A 19515-nucleotide genomic window follows, 5' to 3' on the forward strand; every position below is an offset into this window, starting at 1 on the left:
TAGACTTGGATTGATGTAATAAGTGGCAAATTGACGTTGAAAAGTAATATTTTGTTATCCTCTTAGAAGATCTTGTATTGTCAATGATTATCCGCATACTGCTTTTGTCAATTTTGTAGCATAAGGAGGTAGAACCGTGCCTCTTGTAAGGCCATTATATGTTGTATAAACTACTTTTTTGTTGAATTGTTGGTGTTCTTGGAACAATAGAGAGTTACTAGCATAATCAAATGCAAACCAATGTTAAAGAAAAATAGTGAATGACTAGTATCTGCTTGAATACTATCATTGTAAGTAAATTCTAAGGATGTCAAATATTCATCCTAGTTATTATAATGAACTATAATGAATGCCCGCAACATATCTTCTAAGGTCAAATTTGCATGCTTTGTTTGTCTATCTATTTGGAAATAAAAGGACATAGACATGACAAGTCATATACTTAGTAGCTTGAATAAGACTTGCCAAAAACTTCTTGTAAAGATTGAATCTTGATCTAAAACAATGATACAAGATAATCCATGGTAATAAAAGATAATATCAAAGAAGATTCATGCAAGTGTCAAGGCATTAATATTAAAGTACATTATAGCAAAGTGAAGTTGCTTTGAAAGTCGATCCACAAAGATAACAATTGTAATGTGATTATGAGGCATCTACGGCAAATACATAATGACATCTATAGTCACCTATTCTCAATATACCATTAGTAGTAGAATTGGCTATAATAGCCTAAAAGATGCTATATTACGTGCTTTATTATATTAATATGATTTACAAGATTACACAAAAGCTCGAATAATACAATCCAAACTAGCCTAAAATCATGTCTTTAAGATCCATTCTAGAGTCTTCTCTTGTCCTAGATGTCCAAATATTAGAATATCATGTCCTTCTTAAAATATGCATATCTAAAGTATAGAGTTATCAGGTATACAAAATCCACTTCTTAAAATAAAGTAAGTCATTATTAAGACTATAAGCTTCATATTATATATTATTGACCTTCAACCGATTGTTAATCATCTCGAAATAAGCATTTCAATGCATAACTTTTTTTCTCATTCTACTCCTTTGATTAGGTTTGAAATAATACTACTAATGGTAGCAACTTCTGCCTTGTTTTTTGATTTGGCCTTCAAGTTTGGTCTCCAAGATAAGCTTTCTAGTACAATATATTATCGCCCTTGCTTATACTCAAGTTGAATATGAAAGAGCTATAACTGTTCTTTCCAACAATGATGTCATGATTTCATATTTTGTAGATGCAAATTATGTAGCAAAGATCAATGGTAAATCCAAACAACCACTTGCTTCTCCAATAGATAGTATTGCCATAGCTTTGTGGCATACATAATTGCTAATTATTCTTAATTATGTGTAGAATAATTGTACTTTTTTCTTCTAAGCTTGCGTGATTCATATACCACAAATTAAAAGCCCTTACCAAAGTCTTATTAAAGGATTATTCCATATTAAAATTAGAAGCATCAATGTCAAGTATACAAAGAAAGTTAGAATTATATGGTTGCAATATTAGAGCAGTAATGAGTGCTTCCTTCAACCTATCAAAGTTGCTTTGCTGTTCAAGTTTCCATTCAAATGACGCATCTTTCTCAAATAGGTTTGTCAATAAGACAACAATGTATATAAATCACCAAACAAAATGGTAATAATATCTAGCAAGGCCTAAAAATGAGCGGACTTCAGAAGCATCTTCAAAGGTTGGCCAATCTTCTACTACTTTCTTATTATCTTGCTCTATATGCATGCCTTTGGAGGACACTACATGCCCCAAAAAGGTGACTTCTAACTTCCAAAGTTTATATTTTCATTACTTCTAATAGAAGCGACTATCATGCAATCGATATAGTGCTTCTTGTAGGTGTTGCTCATACTTCTGACAAATTTTATTACATATGAAGATATCATCAATGAAAATAACTACATACTTGTCCAAAAATTCCCAAAACAACTTATTCATGTGATATATGAAAGAAGCTAGAGAATTGGTGAGGCCAAAAGATAAAACAAGCCATTCAAAATGTCCATAGCACGTACAAAATGCCATCTTTTATATATCTTCTCTTGTGATAGGTGTCTATCAATAGCCACTCTAAAGATCTAATTTGCTAAAGAACGTCACTTCTTAAAATTGATCAAAAAGCTCATCCACGCATGGAAGTGGACATGGATTCTTAATAGTCTATTCATTGAGGCCTTGATAGTTGATGCAAAGTCAAAATCCACCATCCTTCTTGGATGCAAAGACTACAAGTGTTCTCTGTAGTAATGTCCTTTCTTAAATGAGGCCCTTTTCAAAGAGCTCATCCAATATTATTTACAGCTCTTGAAGTTCTTTTGGTGTTAGGTGATAAATTGGCCGACTTACTAGTTTGGCTTCAAGAAATAATTCTATTTGAAAGGAAGCACCTTGATCAGGAGGCATGCCATTAAGTAAGTTGGTTGGAAAAACATTCCAATATTTTTGTATGAGTTGCTCTACTCATTCTATTCCTTCAATTATCTTTCCTATCACTAATACAAGATTTGAAACCACTATATATATTTGTATCAAAGACATGAATCCCAAAGAAAGAAAATCCTCAATATACTCTTGTATCATTAAAGAGAACTAAAAAGTCATTCAAAAGGTAATGTAATATTAATTAAAATGGCTATTGCCAAAAATAAGAAGACTAGAAAGTCTTGGAAGAAGACTAAGGATTAGAATGGCATTGACAAGAGTGAAGAAGGCTTCACTCTTACCTCTTTATATACTTATAGCTACAAGCTACATAGCAATGTCTTATAGGACCTCTAAAATATGTTGACTTTGCTAATCACATGTCTTAACTTGCAAGATAAGTTATCTATGTATGTGCCACATAGTTAGCTTGTTCCGCAAGCTACCAACATGTGGTTAGCTTGTTGGCCAAGTTTCTAACTTGTAAACACATCTAAACTCAAACTCGCATCTATAAAGCTTCAAGGAAGCTTATAGGAAGCTTTTCTAAAAGTCTTTATGAAATTAATCTTTATTTACTTATTTCTATCTAATTATATAAGTAATTATTGAATTAAATATATACGTTTGTGATATTATTCCTTCTTCTAGGAACAAGTTCTACAAGGAATGATCATACACTTTCATGGGTCTTTGTAATTTTTTTATCTTGGTTTTGATGGATGTTGCTAATGAAAGGCTTTAACATTCTTTATTGTATTTGTAAGATGCTTTGTTGGCTCCCATATACATTTGGTAAGATTATATCCCTGCTAATGAATAAGATATTTCAACTTATTTCAATGCCACTTAGAATCTAAGACTTCTTCTACCTCAAATTCTTGATTATTATCTATTCATATATGAGAAGGTGACATTTTTCTTCTTCCCAAGATATTTAGTGTCTTATATAGCTCAAGAAAGGACATGTAAAATACAGGGTGGATCTTCATAGACTTCGATAGATGTAATCGAAAAGCAACATGATTGATTAATTCACAAATAAAAAAAAGTTTCAACTTATAATAGTCTAACTTATCACAAGGACAAGTAGTCTTGATATTTTGATGAAGTAATTATACCTTGTCACCTACGTTGAATTGTGGTTATTCCTTACGATAAAGATCTGTGTTGGTCTTTTGCCATTTTTAAGCTTCTTTTAATTGTATCTTCATTATTACATATAGTTCTAACAAATAATTTGCTAAATCTTTTGCTGTAGGATTATCAACTTTTGAAAAGTCAAGAGTATCAAGTCATGGATGATAATTATAATTTACAAAGAAAGGTATTTATTGAGTAGAAGAATGTACCGAATTATTGTATGCAAACTCTGCCAATGGCAAAAGTGTTGTCCAATCATCTTGATGATAGTTGATGGTATACCATAAATACTACTCTAAAACTTGATTCACTTGTTTTGTTCGTCTATCAGTTTGAGGATGAAAAGTAAAAGAAATCTTTATATCTACCTTTAGAATCTTGAATAGAGTCTTTCAAAATCTCAATACGAATTGAGTCCCTCTATCCAATATAATATCCTTTGGCAATCCATAATAGCGATAGATATTGTCAAAAAAAACCTTTAGCTATTTTTTCACGTAAAATAGATTTTGTATATGGTACAAAATATATCATTTTGATGAAGCGATCTACAGTTATGAATATAGACTCATATAAACCTGAGATTGGAAGATCCATGATAAAATCCATAGAAACAAAAGACCATGGTTGTTCTAGAATTGGTAATGGTTGAAGAAGTCCATAAGGTTGATAGTGAAGAGTTTTGGATCTTGAACAAGTATCACATAATTGTACAAATTCTTTTATTGCCTTCCTTATTTGTAACCACCAAATTTTTTTAGATATAAGCTCTAAAGTCTTATTGTATCTAAAATATCTTGTTGTTGGAAAGTTATGATGTGCTTAAAAAATACATAGACATATTTTTTATTCTAGAATATATAGGTGTCGTTTGAAATAGAAAAGGTTGTTCTTGAAATTGAACTTTGAAATATTATGAGACTTAGAAAAAAGATTCTTAATATCATGAACAAAAGAATTAGAGGACATATTTAATTGGATTTTCTCGATAAAGGTTGAATCAATAGTCAATGATGATTTTATTGCTCAAAGATAAAAATGCCTGAGCTTCAAGAAATTTTTTCTTTTTTTATCAAAAGATGCATCTCTTTTTTTTGGTGCAAGTTAAAAAAAACATTTAGAAAAGGCATCTGATAGACCAATTTGTTTTTTTGGATCAATAAATGAGCTTGAAATTGAATCTGAATAAAGACATGTTCTAACGAGCTTGATGATGATTCAAAATACATGTTGACATCAAGTACTCAAGGTTCTTATGATCCATACATATGGTAACTAGACTTGAAGTGCCTTCTAAATAATGAAGCTATTCTTGAAATGAATCCATAATTACAACGAGCTCTTTTTTATAGATCTCATAATTAATTTTGGCTCCTAAAAATTTCTTAGAATGAAAAGCTATTAGGTGGAATTTATCATCTATTTCTATTTAAAATAATACGACACCTACAACAAAGTTTGACACATCTATTTCCATAAAAAAAAGCTTTGGAAAAGTTGATGAGATATAAGATTGGTGTATAAGTAAATTCCTTCTTTAAAACATCAAATGATGCTTCTACTTCTTTATTCCACTCAAGTTTATCTTTATAAGTCAAACGTATAAGTGGAGTTGTAACTTGAAAAAAGTTCATGATGAAGATTTGGTAGTAATTAGCAAAGCCTAAAAAGCATTGCACATCTCATAATGTTCTTGAAATCTTCCAATCTATGATAGTTTAGACCTTCTTGAGATCCATCATAAGGCCTTCGTTGAAAATGATATATCCTAAAAAATCAACTTGAGTAGTGTGGAATAAACACTTTTTCAACTTGGTATATAATCCTACATCTCTAAATTTTTGTAACACTCAACGAATATGAAGTTCATATTCTTATGTGTTCTTAGAGTAGATTAGAATGTTGTCTAAATAGCAAATGATAAAATCATCTAGAAACTCACAAAAAATATCATTCATAAGATGTTGAAAAGTGGCTCGTGCATTCGTGAGTCCAAAAAGCATGACATTATATTCAAAATGTCCATATCTAGTTCGAAAAGCAGTCTTCCATTCATCTCTTTTTTTGATACAAAGTAAATTATATGCTCATCGTAGATCTATTTTAGTATAGATCTTTCCTTGATTGAGTTGGTCAAGAAGTCCTAAAATCAAAGGCAAAGAATACCTATTTTTGATGGTGATCTTATTGAGTCCTCAATAATCCACACACATTTATAGAGATCTATCTTTTTTCTTCACAAATAAGATAGGAGCTCTGGCTAGGAATTTAGAATGGCATATGAAGTTCTTTGTTAAGTTCTCATCAATGTACACTTTAATCCAGCCAATTCATTCTGTAATAAGCTATAGATTGGTCTGAATAGTAGTTGAGTTCCTTCTTATAAATCAATTGAATAATCATAAGGTCGATGCTCTAGAAGAATATTTACATTCTTCTTTTCAAAAATGTCTTAGAATTCTTCATATTAGCTAAGAATACTACTTGATATTTTTTCACCATTAAAAATGGACATAGCATATATAAGAAGAGATAATCCTTCTTTTACAATATGCATAAAAGCTCTCATACCTACTAGTAAAGGTTTGGAAGTACTAGACTTTTGTACTTCTACTTCACTAACTTGATCTTGAAATATACTACTAAAGAAGTTAAGGTTACAAGAAATCCAATCAATTTGAGGACTAGATTTTTCTGGCTATAATAATCCTAAAATAATCAGATTAGAAAGAAATCTTATTACATTAAATACTACTATGCTTTTATAATCTTTCATTGTTACATCTAAAGGAACAATCTCATAGATAGTATTTCTAGAAGACAATAAACAACCATCTATAACTTCTACATGTACAGATTTGGTTTATTTGATTAAAGGTATTTTTTGATTTTTGACAAAATCTTTGTCTATAAAACAAGCTGAGGCTCTTGAATCTAATTAGACAAAGACTTTGTGATTATTAGGTCCTAAATGCAAATCTATTGTAAAACATAATGAGAGATTTGAGGAGAGAATAAGACCTTTACTAGGTTGTTTCACATGATTCCAGCCACGCAGTCCCTATTGTAGCTAGAAAAACTCGTTTTTTGATACATTAACTTCTTTGGTAATTGTGCTCCTCATTTATCAAACTCATACTAATGCTAAGACTTGTCGCAAAGTCAAAAACATTTTGATCAATCAACGAAGTTGATTAAGGCCGCAGGCTGTAAGTTTTTTTCATCATTCACAATAAATTGTAATTGTATTGCTTCTTTAGATAGTGTTGAGAGGTGTGCTTAGCTTCTCCATAATATAAATACAAACCTTCTTTGTGACGTCGAGTCTTTTCCTACTCTGTGAGAGTTTTAAAATGTATTATATCAATTTGTATTAATTCTAGCCTTGATAAATACATTTCAAAAAACTTAAAAGTTGTTGCTATTGCTTGACTTGTTCTTCTTTAGTCAAGCCTTTGTTCTTAACGGCTTTCAAATAATCAATTATTACATGCAATGGCTTAAGCAATAAATTTTTCTAAAGATTTTATTTTTGGCATTATTAATTACAAATCTTTGACACTATCCTTTAATCCATATTGAAATTAATTGATGAGTGCTTTGTCATTCCAGTCCACATCACAAGCAAGGTTTTGGATTTCAGCAGCATATGTGGTGGTTAATCATGATTCTTGTGGTAAAGATAAGAGTTTGGTCTTTGCTACTCATTCTTGATCACTTTCTCCAAATGTCATCGTAAACACTTATAGGAATGAATTCAAATCATAAACAAATCGTAAATCTTTTTAATTAAAGATGTAAACCTAGAGAGAGTACTACGTGATAGAAGTGCGCCTATGAATCCAACTTAAGTAAATCCATAAAGATATTGAAAAGGGTGCAAACTTAGATAGAGCTTGACTTGTTGCAAAAATCCTCAAAATTTTGATCTTGTTCCATCAAAATTTTGAAGCATACTAATCCTTATTTCCATCGTACTTATAGAAGCAAAATTCTTTAGATTTGGTTGTAAGCTTGATTTACTTGCTTCCTTCAATTACACAATTTCTTCCCACATACTCTCTAAACTTCTCCCATAGGCATAGGCATAGTACTTCCATGATTTACGTTAGAAATACGTGAAATTTTTACTCTAAAAGTATTAACAAGATCATGAAGATCTGCAATAGTTACAAATCTATTTTCACTTTTGCTAGGAGTAGCATCCATAATCTTTCCCTCTATAGGCTACTCAAATAAATCCAAAAAAGTTAAATTAGAGGAAGGTAATCTTTAACCTTTGATAAAAATTTCTACAAAGATGGATAATCCATTTTCTTTAAAAAAAGATCAGTGTTACAAAACAAGATTTTTTTTGTTTAAAAGATATGTAGTCTGTAACCTTTAAAATACAATAATAGAAGTGAAGTGATCTACTTACTTCTAAAAGAAGATAGAAATAATATGTTATTACTCTTGTCAAATTGTCAAGGACATGAATCTCAAAGAAAGAGAATCCTTGATACACTCTTGTGTCACTCAAGAAAACTAAAAAGTCACTCTAAAGATAATGTAATATTAACTAGAATGTGTTAGGGACATAGTCCTTAGAACCTTCTAGAGACAAGTTTCTAGAACCTTCTAGAGACAAGTTTCTAGAACCTTCTAGAGACAAGTTTCTAGAACCTTCTAGAGACAAGCTTCTAGAATCTTCTAGAAGCAAGTCTCTGGAACCTTCTAGAAGCTTCTTAGTTGGTAGAAGATGTTAGGGACATAGTCCTTAGAACCTTCTAGAGATAAGTTTTTAGAACCTTCTAGAAGCTTCTTAGTTGGTAGAAGTTGCTTCAAAAGCTTCCTAAATAGGAGTATATATTGGGATCGAGGCTGAAGAGTTCTTCAGTCTCGACAACACATCTCTTGGAGCTCTAGCTCACCTCTCTAGTGTTGTTCTTGTATTCATCTGATTAATCTGATTCTTGCCAATTCTTCTTGAACTTCTTGGTAGATATCAAGTCTGTATTCTGTATCCGTGACAGTTTGTCGAGACTTCACTCACCTCAGATATCAGAGCTAGTTTCTTCTTTGTTAGAGTGTGGATTACCCCTCTGCTTGGAAGTGTACTAGCACTTTAGAGGTTGCGGATTACCCTCCTCTAAACTGATACCTCTTTTGTTACAATATTGGAGTCTTATTCTTCTTGAAGAGAGTGGATTACCCCTTTTTTTGAAGTTCTTAAGGCACTTTAGAGGTTGTGGAGTACCCTCCTCTAAACCAATATTGTTTTCTTGTAGAGTCATTTCTGTCCTTCTCTTAGAATGGTCGGGGGCCAAGACATTAGTATGACGGAAAGTTCAGAGTCCAAGTTAGATGCTATCATGAATGCCCTCGCTACGTTATCGCAAAGAACTGTAGAGATTGAAGGAGTCGTGGCAAGGCTTCATAATGATAGAGCATCTGAGATGGCACAATCTAGGTTGCACCAGCCTCAAACTTTGTACTTGGAGAAGCAACTTTGCCTCAGGTTCGACAAGCACGGTTAGTTCTAGAACATAAGGAGCCCCGAGTTAGCCTTCCAGACAAGTTCGATGGTACGCATTCCAAGTTTTAAGGATTCGTCAACCAAATCAGGTTGATAACAGTTTTACGGCCCGAACGCTATCCAACGGAAGAGTCACGTATTGGGCTTGTTGGAACCTTACTTACAGGGCAAGCTCTATCATGGTTTGTTCCTTTGCTTGAGAAACGATCGTCCATACTAAACAACTTTGAAACCTTTTTGGAGGCATTTGCGGAAGCATTTGGTGAACACGACAAGGTTCAATGGCCTACAACAAAGATCCGCTCACTACAATAAGGGATGCGTTCTACATCAGTCTATGCATCAGACTTCAGGCAATTAACATGCGACATCAATTGGGACGAAGAAGCGTTGATGAGTCAATTCTATTGGTGTTTAAGGGACGATGTGAAGGATTTGCTGTTAACTCTTCCTGATCCGCAAACGCTCAACGAAGCTATTAGCCAAGCTGTGAAGTGCGATAACCGCCTATTCCAATGTCGCCAAGACCAACGTTCAAGACAACATACAGTTCGCCACACCCCAACTATGTCGGCATGCAGCGTGAATTCACATTCAGAGGTAGAAGACATGCAAATTAATGCGGTACGTATCAAATCTCTTAGTCTAGAAGAAAAAAAGTGGCGTATGGAGGAAGGTCTATGCTTGTATTGTGGTGAAGAAGGCCACAAAGTTGGGAACTCCTCCAAGAAGCAAAATCGACGTATTATCAAGACTAGGGGTGCGTTTATTCAGGAAAACGAGGATGCCTAGCCACAATAGAAACCGTGCGGCTGGACAGCGAAATATCGCAACAACAACCAGGTTCCTTTCTTTCCGCTCAACCTGCCCTTTGTTTTACAATCCCTTTGCTTATTGGCCCTCAGAAACTGAGAACCTTAGCATTATTAGATTCAGGAGCATCTGCTTGTTTTTTAGACGAAGAATTTGCAAAGCGTCATAAGATCCTTTTAGTACAAAAATCCAAACCTGTTCACGTCGAGGTCATAGATGGACGACCTTTATTGTCTGGTAGTGTCACCCATGAATCAGAACCTATAGAAGTGACGTTTAAGGACCATAGTAGTCATATTATTTTTAATATTATTAGAATCCCATCAAATCCTGTTATTCTTGGTCTTTCCTGGTTGAAAAAGCATAACCCATTCATAGATTGGAAGTTGCAGAAGATGACCTTTCCTACAAAACCACCCAAGAGCAAGCCTAGTAGAAAACCCCAAATAGAGAAATCCTTATTTATTGAAGCAAGAGCATTTATAAGATTGTCCAAGGGAGGCACACCGTTTGTCATTTATGCGGCTCCAACTACCGGGGAGAAGATCTCGACAGCAAGTATACCGGAGCAATATAAGGATTTTAAAGACGTGTTTCAAAAGAAAAATGTCGACATGCTACCGGAACACAGACTATGTGATTGTGCCATAGACTTACAGGAAGGAGCACAACCATCTTTTGGCCTAATCTACAATCTATCGCAGATGGAGTTGGCGGAGTTGTGGAAGTACATCGACGAGAATCTAGCCAAGAACTTCATCCGTCATTCAAAATCGTCAGCTGGAGCACCCATCTTATTTGTGAAGAAGAAAGATGGCTCGTTGCGGATGTGCGTGGACTTTCGAGGCCTCAACAAGGTAACAAAGAAGAATCGTTATCCATTACCCTTGATTTCTGGTCTCTTAGAACAACTTGGACGTGCAAGGATCTTTACAAAAATTGATCTAAGGGGAGCTTACAACCTCGTACGAATCAAGAAAGGAGATGAGTGGAAGACAGCGTTCTGTACAAGGTATGGCCATTTTGAATATAATGTCATGCCCTTTGGTCTTACCAATGTTCCAGCGGTCTTTCAACATATGATGAATGACATTTTTCGAGAGTACCTTGACGATTTTGTTGTCATCTATTTAGATGATATTTTGATATTCTCCAAAAATGAAGAAGTGCATGAAAAACACGTTCGTTTGGTATTGGAGAAACTACGCGAGCGAGGACTATATGCCAAGTTGGAGAAGTGTTTATTTCACCAAATAGAGATGGAGTTTCTGGGGTTCGTTGTGACTACGGAAGGCTTGAAGATGGATCCCAAGAAGGTGGAAGCAATCGTGTCCTGGGAGATTCCGAAGACGGTTAGAGATGTACAATGCTTTCTTGGTTTTGCCAACTTCTATCGGATCTTTATCAAGAATTACTCTCAAGTTGCTGCTCCTCTCACTCGGTTGACATGCAAGGATAAGCTGGAATGGGGACCTCTAGTAGAGAAGGCGTTTCAAAACCTGAAGACCGCATTTACTACGACTCCAATCTTGATACATCCAGACTTTACAAAGGCCTTCTATTTAGAAACTGATGCTTCGGATTTTGCTTTGGGAGCTGTACTTTCACAAATGGGAGAAGATAAGAAGCTCCATCCGGTTGCATTCTATTCTCGAAAGTTCTCTACTGTTGAAATCAATTATGAGATCCACGATAAGGAACTTCTTGCTATAGTGGATTCTTTCCAAGAATGGCGTCACTTTCTTCAAGGAGCTGCACATCTAATGATCGTATACACAGATCACAAGAATTTGGAGTATTTCATGTCGGCTCGAGTTCTAAATCGACGTCAAGCTCGATGGAGTATGTTGCTATCTAGGTTCGATTTTATTATCACTTATCGACCTGGAAAGCAGCAAGGACTATCTGATGCCTTATCGAGGAGATCGTATCTTGTACCAAAGGCTGGAGAAGCATCGTTTGATCAACAATGTACGACATTGTTGAAGCTAGAGCAATTTCAGCTTTGCGCTACTATTATGCCAATTGATGCTGACTTCCTGAATCAGGTACGTGCTGTAACCATTGAAGATTCAGTAGCCATTGATATTAAGCAACATGCCAATGACGACAAGTTCAAGATGGAGGGAGATCTTTTATACTTTGAAGAGCGGTTATATATCCCAAAAGGACTAGCACGACTCCGAGTTCTTCAATCTCGCCACGATTTTCCAGCTGCGGGACATTTTGGATTCAACAAGACCTTGGAGCTTATTTCTCGAGATTTTTGGTGGCTCCAAATGTGGAAGGATGTGAAAGATTTTGTCCTCTCCTGCGACATCTGTTCAAGATCCAAGAATCCTCGACATCGCCCTTATGGACTTCTACAGCCATTGCCGATTTCACATCGATCATGGTCTTCAATTTCCATGGACTTCATCACGGACCTGCCATCATCGAACTCATTTGACAGCATCTTTGTCGTGGTAGATCGGCTTACAAAAATGACACACTTTATCCCTTGCAAGAAGACATCATCCAGTGAAGTCACAGCAAGGCTCTTTCTTGATAATGTGTATCGATATCATGGACTACCAGATGATATCGTATCAGATCGAGGAACCCAGTTCGTATCAAAGTTTTGGAGATCTCTCTTTGAGATACTGAAGGTGGATATCAAGCTTTCTTCGACTTTTCATCCTCAAACTGACGGTCAAACGGAACGGGTGAACCAAGTCTTGGAACAATACTTACGATGCAGCATCAACTATTACCAAGACGATTGGACCACATATCTGCCGCTAGCCGAGTTTGCATATAACAACACCCTCCATGCGTCGACTCAATACACACCATTCTTTTCCAACTATGGGTATCATCCAAAGCTTGATTTATTGAGTCCATCAACAAATAATAATCCAGCAGTTGAAGGATTTGCGAAACAACTATCAGAGCTTCAAAATATGTTGAAGCTTCAATTACAATCCACTCAAGAATCCTAAAAGGCGTCTGCAGATAGATTTCGGAATCAAGCACCTACTTTCAAAATTGGAGATAAAGCATGGCTTCTTCGACGAAATATCAAGACTAAGCGACCATGTGATAAGTTGGACTATCGAAGATTGGGACCATTTATCATCCAAAAGCAAATCAATCCAGTGGCGTACCGTCTGGAATTACCGGCTTCTATGAAGGTACATCCAGTCTTTCATGTTTCTTTGTTGGAGCCTTATCGAGAGTCATCTTTTTCTAGAAGAGTGCAATGTCCGCCACCTAGCATTGAGATCGAGAACCACGAGGAATACGAGGTTGAAAAGGTATTGGATTCTCGACGAAGGTGGGGCAAGTTGGAGTATCTTGTTCATTGGTGCGGCTATGACATTAATGAGCAAACGTAGGAGCCAGCTGAAAATATCACCAATGCGCCGTAAAAGGTACAAGAGTTTCATCAATAACATCCTCATAAACCTAAGCCGGTTCGACAATAGCTTCTTTCTGAAGCTTGCTCACCCAAGAATATAAGAAAGAGAGAGAGCACCACCAAAATTCGTAGCTGATGTAGTTATTTTCTCTAAGATAAAATAGAATTTTTTCAGTAGCCATAGTTTGGTCTTCTGATATGGATAGCCAAGAGATAGATACTATGCCAGTCAGATTATCTCAATCAACTAATTCACGAAGGCAACCTCGAGATGAAGAACCATCTACACCACGACGACGACGGAGGATACCAAGTAACCGATCACTGGTGATTGTATTTGAGTCCGAGCCTACTTACGATGGTCAACCAGAAGGCATATTTTCAGGACAATTTCACAATGAAGACACGGAAGTTCATGCTTGGTCAGAAGTTGATGGAGTGGGCCACTACCGTTGGCTTCAAGGGCCGATGAACCACTTACCTCGTGAACAACAGTTGGAGTTCATAGCAGACGTTATGCGACAGATCTTCATTTTCTTGCGTTGGTACTGATTGACAACAACATTGCTTCTCAGAGACCTCGAAGCTAAAGGAGGGGGTGATGTTAGGGACATAGTCCTTAGAACCTTGTAGAGATAAGTTTCTAGAACCTTCTAGAGACAAGCTTCTAGAACCTTCTAGAAGCTTCTTAGTTGATAGAAGATGTTAGGGACATAGTCCTTAGAAACTTCTAGAGATAAGTTTCTAGAACCTTCTAGAAGCAAGTCTCTCAAACCTTCTAGAAGCTTCTTAGTTGGTAGAAGTTGCTTGAGAAGCTTCCTAAATAGGAGTATATATTGGGATCGAGGCTGAAGAGTTCTTCAGTCTCGACAACACATCTCTTGGAGCTCTAGCTCACCTCTCTGGTGTTGTTCTTGTATTCATCTAATTAATCTAGTTCTTGCCAGTTCTTCTTGAACTTCTTGGTAGATATCAAGTGTGTATTCTGTGTCCGTGACAGAATGGCTATTGTCAAAAATAAGAAGATTAGAAAGTCTTGAAATAAGACTATAAATTAGAACTTCATTGACAAGAGTGAAGAAGGCTTCATTCTTGCCTCCATATATACTTATGACTAGAAGCTTTAAAGCAATGTCTTATAGGACCTCTAAAACATATTGACTTTGCTAGCCACTTGTTTTAACTTGTAAGGCAAGTTATCTATGTATGCGCCACATAGTTAGCTTGTTCTACAAGCTACTACATGGAGTTAACTTGTTCCACAAGCTACCAATACATGGTTAGCTTGTTGGTTAAGTTTCTAACCTACAAACACATCTAAAGTCAAAACCATGTCTATGAAGCTTCTAAGAAGCTTTTCTAAAAGACTTTATGAAATTAATCTATATTTATCTATTTCTACCTAATCATATAAGTAATTATTGAGATAAATATATATGTCCATGATAATTGGTTGCTTATGTTATATTTGCATCTTTATAAAGGTCATTCCTATAAATAAGTCTTTAATTATAGATTATTTTTCCTCTTGACTTAATGTGCAGGTACAAAGAGTCACCTTGCATCTTTAAAGGAGATTGTTCTTGCTATCCAATCAACTTCCTTATTTTCTACCTAAAACCATGGCATACCAAAGATAATATCATTTTTTAGCTTTGTTATCTTGAACCTCTCTCTTAAGATGTAGGTGTCAGTCAACCTCAAGGTTTTTCCTTCACACATCTTATATAAATACATTTTTGTATTGCATGGTTTTCTATTTGGAAATACACTAGGTACTTAAATATAGAGAGTTTAATTTTAATTTATTGACCAAGCTCCAACAAGTTATTTAACCTTTTAAGTAGAAGACAAATAAATACTATAATATCAAAAAGATATTGTATTAGTAAAATCTTTTATATTTAAGAAGGTTTGTACATAAGGCTTTCTAAAATATCTAAGAATTTCCTAACATTCTTGGTTATACCAAATCATAACTAATCATTTGCTGATAAATTAGATTTTCAATAATTCCAAAGAAAATCCATAATCTCCTCTCAAAAATTCATCTTTACATCAAAATTTAACTATAGCTCTATATATCCATTTTCAAAATATATATAAAGTCTTGACTTCCAAAAAACTCCTTTATTTTATATAAAATACTCAAATTATAATAAAACCCTTTCAAATCATTTTTTTTTTTGCAAAGATTTTTTTCTTCCTGAACTTTAGAAATTCATATCTCTTGATTCAACCATTCTATTTTTATCAAATCTATAGATAATATAGAATTTATCCTTAAGCATTACTAAAGAAAATTCAATTATAAATTTGCTACTGATCATTTGGCATCTTAAAAATCCTAGTAGGTGCTTCAAATCCTAATTCATAAGTATGTGAGTACTATTTTCTTCATATCTCACAAATCCAAAATCCAAATGATAAAAAATTTCTACATAAAGTTTATTAACATAATTATATACATTCTTGAAAATTTTGAAACAAAATCTTATCAAATTGCTCAAGATATAGCTCAAAATACAACCACTAGTAAAACACATCACTTACTACCTTTAGATTTGTAAGCACTAATTTCAACTTCCAATATATCCTTCATTCTAACTTGGAATCTATCAAATAGTATGCCAAAACTATAGTCAAGGAAGTGCTCTCTTTAATCTCAGTTGCCGATCCTTTGTTGTTTTCTATATGCGAATGTTATTTCCAAAAGAGTGATAGTAGATACAAAATTGATACCTCGACTTTGAGCACCTATATCTCCTTCATAAAAACTCCATTTGTATCAAAATTTGAACCAAAATCATAGCCAAAATTCTAAACTTTTTGACTATAGCCTTCAAAATCTCGAATGGCTCGAAAGTGTAACCCTGATTCCTAATATGGCCTCAAGCAATCTCCTTGAAGCCCATCGATCATGATTTTTAGCCAATAGGAATGGAGATTTTTATCATCCATCTCCATTCATCCATATGGATATCCTAAACTCTCTTTTTGCTACCAAAATCTCTCTCCAATTCTTTTCTTTACAAGATTCACACAATATATGCCATAAATATCATATAAAAGAAACAAAATAAGACTTTAAGGATCCTTAATATCTAACAAAGGTGAATCTAAAATTTATCACTAATAATATCAACTTCAAAATTTCTATCAAAAGAAAATAAAGTTATATAAATTCTAATAGAAGCCCTTTTAAACAACCTCTTTTTGACATAGTAATCTAACCACATCTTGTAACCAACAAAAATCCACTAACATAGCTTCTTTACAATCTTAATTTCTTCTTCAAATGTTTGTAGATTCCTTAGTTCTAACTCTTGCTAGATCCTCACTTTAAAACCTCGTAGAAATCAATCCATCATTTGTGCCTCTAAAACATTGTCAATTTAGAAACATATGAATTTAAATGGAGAAACATAATCTTGTAGTGACCTAGGTTGTATAAGATTTGTCAATTCATTGTATGCTATCTTCTCCGCATTGATGGACCAAAATTGATTCCTAAACTCAATCTCAAACTTCTTTTAATCACAAAATCCATCTTGAGCTTCATAGCTTTGAACTCGATGTCACTACCAATTAGCAGCTGCATCTCTCAAATAGCTGGTTGTATATATAATTCCTTCAATGGTATTTACCTCAAATAGTTGGAGATTTTGTTGCATGTTGAAGGGCTATTGACATATATCTTCTTACCTTGAAGTCTCAAAATATGTACTATGCTTATTCAATTTCATTCTAATAGATTTTGACTCTCTTATCTTAGAGACTTTTATTTGCCCTTACAAAGTAGCTATCTAGCCTAAGAGGTGTTGTATTTGAGCCTCTAATTGGGATTGCCCTATCGTATCTCTCATACTATAATTTCCTTGTTGAATTCTACTATTGTAATACCTTCTCACCTTTTGGTTGATTTTTTAAGAGTAACTCGTGGTGGCCTCAACAGAGTACTCAATATGACTATAATAATTGACCTTGAATTAGATGTCAAACTACCAAAAAAAAAAAATCTAACATTCATTCTCATACTAATAAAACAAGATTGGTCTATCTTGGGAGTCTAAGATCTTTTTAATCCACAATAATATAAAACCACAACACAAAGCAGGACAAAATAGATGAGAATCAAATTTGAATAGAATTAAATAAAATATAATATGAAAGATAAATTAAAAAAATAGAAATAGTTCAAAACAAAATTAAAGAAAAAGATGCAAAACCAAAATTTACTAAGAGAAAAGATCCAAAGTCATATCGGATTAGATGCCCAAAAGTCCCTAGCTAGCCCTATTTATACTTTTCCTAACCATCTTGGAACTTTCTAAAATATTCTTTATGATGGATCCAACTTAGATAAGTGTCTTAATGTCTTTCTAGAAGTTTCTATGGTAGACCCTAAATAATTGCTCTAAATTCTTTCTAGAATGTTCTATGATAGTTTCTACATAGTATACTAATCTAGCCTCAATTCTAAAAACTTCTCTAACTTCTCAAACATGGTTCTAACTACCTATCTCTATGTATCAATAATACAAATAGCTTATCTATACCTCATTACACATACTATTTAATTAAAATTATAAGATAATATTTTAGATGATCTTTGACATATATCAAACTTACAAAATACATATCTAATTTACAGGACAATTTTTTATATGTGGACGACATGGCCAATTTGTACAACAAATAGTCAACATATACAATATGAGGCCAACTTGTTGTCTAACTTTTCAACCTACCAATCACCAATAGACATGTACAAAATCAAATCAATGTTTATAAAACTTTTGAAAAGTTTTTTTTCATGATATTATATAATTTATTTATTTTTATTAATTTCTACCTAAATCTACTTATTTAAGTAATTACTACTATTAAGAATGTCACTGATAGTATTCTCTTTTTAGGAGCAAGCTCCAAAATGAGTGGTAATCACATGCTAAAGAAGTTGAAGATATAATAAATTCAATTTATAATATATTATGAACTTTATTTCTTTTGAAGGTAATTAAAAGGTCTTTTTAGCCATCAATAGTATTTTATATTAAGGTTGAAAGAATATTTTGATATTTAATAATTACTGAGGCATATAAGTTCTATCAATAGATTTTAATTGATAAAGTTGTTAAAAATATAATATTAATTATTTAAATATAAAATATTAGAATTAGTTTTTTATTAATTATTTAATTACTTATTATAATTTAAAGTATTTTTAGGATATAAGAGTCTTATTTAAAAAAATCATTAAAATATACTTTTAATAAATCTTAGAAGTAATTGTCTTAATTGGTTTAATATTTTTGCTCATTTTTAAACATTAATATTTAGTTATTATAATAAATATCTAAATTTATCATATATTTATATTTTTATTAATAAAAAAACTTATAAATATTATATAGTAGTTAGAAGAAGCATGAAAAAGAATTCATGTCTTTTTAATTATCTATATAAAAAAAACATGATTTATATCTACTTTAAATTAATAATATTATTACAAAAAATCACCAAGGTAGAAAAATATAGTCTTAAATTGATATTAATATTATAAAAAAATTAAAATTTATTTAGAATCTATTCAATAAAATTAAAAAAATTTAGAGCAATTTTTAAAATTTTGGTAAAAATAAGTTTTATTACCTTAACAACCATTATGAAGAAATGCAACAAGATTTGAAGGTCATACAAGGTTTTTAGGGTAATTAGATATTATTAAACTCTATTATGCAGTAAAAAATATAAAACTATTAGTTTTATTCATAGAAAAGGACTAGCAACTAATCTAGTCATTATAAGAAGAGATGTGCAAATTTTTTATGAATTGTAGCATCTTTAATGTAGTCAAGAAGATAAGACTAAGGTCTTGTGGCCTCTCTAAGACATCCATATACACTACTTATGAGCCTTGGTGAGACTCAAATTCTTGATCTTTTAATAAGTTATTCTTGAGATAAAAATTATTCACTTAATATTTTTACTATTTATATTCTATCTTTAAACTATCATAACTTATTCATAGTAGCCTAAATTTATGTATTTTTTATATTATTAAAAAGATAAAAAAAATCAAAAAATAAAAGTTTTTGAATTGAATTTATTGATTGTTGATTTTTTAATGCTATACATATATAAAAACTAAAAATAATAATAAAAGATAGA

Source organism: Physcomitrium patens, chromosome 19 (genome assembly GCF_059467195.1).
Source record: "Physcomitrium patens ecotype Gransden chromosome 19, ASM5946719v1, whole genome shotgun sequence".
Taxonomy (NCBI): Eukaryota; Viridiplantae; Streptophyta; class Bryopsida; order Funariales; family Funariaceae; genus Physcomitrium; species Physcomitrium patens.